Raw genomic sequence first — 980 nt, forward strand, 5'->3', positions numbered from 1 at the left:
CATTAGCACCTCTAGTAATATATTTACTGAGAAAAATGGTGACGTGTTCAATACTTATTTTACCCACTGTAAATGGGCAGGTTTGGAGAACTGAATCTAGGCCTAGTGCTGCGTTGTACTGCTGACTGAGTAAAGAACTGGCAGCAAGTTGGTTAAAAGTGGGCATCAGGTCTTTGTAGGGAGTCCAGTGTGGGTGGTATGGCACAGATGAGCCCATGAAGGACTGAAATCAGAAAAATTCAAACCTCATTTCATTAAACTAGTGATGCATTTGGAATTAAAAAAAGGAAACAAGAGCTCATACCTGATCAGCTGCAGGGTAACGAGGCAGTCCATGGGGTTTGGGAGGTTCAGACACAGTAAGTMACCTCTGAAGATAATATCTTTGGTGTGGCACTGGTCTGCCTGTWTGCCGGTCTTTTGTACCATAAGATTTCACTATGAGAGAAGAGGAAGACATCCAGCAATGTCATTAACTTTAGACAATAAATGAAGTCCAGCGTACTGAATCAAACTATAACTTACATAAAGAGCTGAGTCTTGAATGTAAAAACTGAACAAACAGGCTACACAGTGGCGACTTTACTTAAAGCAACAGCTCTTTTTATGGCATCATCATCCTGAGACAATATCAACTGCTAATGACACTAACACTGTGAATTCAACGCTGCCAACTCTGCCCTACAAGACACGAAGCTTGCAGCTGTGGCTGGTGTCCACGTTGCACTTCAAACTGTTGGACCACATCCAGACTGCCTACCACACATATTGTTTTCAATGAACATATTTTGAAATTAAATTTGAAACGCCGTCTTCGGCAGTGTTAGCAGTGTTGTATGTAGAGTRCAGTGAAGAGTTGTSAGTGACTCTCAGCTGACTGTGGCAGCCATCTTGAATTGGATTGACTCCAGAAGTGAGTTAGTTGTTGATGTACGTGCAGTGAGTATTTCATGAAAGTTTCAATTAAATCTCTCTAGTGA

Source organism: Austrofundulus limnaeus, unplaced genomic scaffold, assembly GCF_001266775.1.
Source record: "Austrofundulus limnaeus strain Quisiro unplaced genomic scaffold, Austrofundulus_limnaeus-1.0 Scaffold216, whole genome shotgun sequence".
Lineage (NCBI taxonomy): Eukaryota > Metazoa > Chordata > Actinopteri > Cyprinodontiformes > Rivulidae > Austrofundulus > Austrofundulus limnaeus.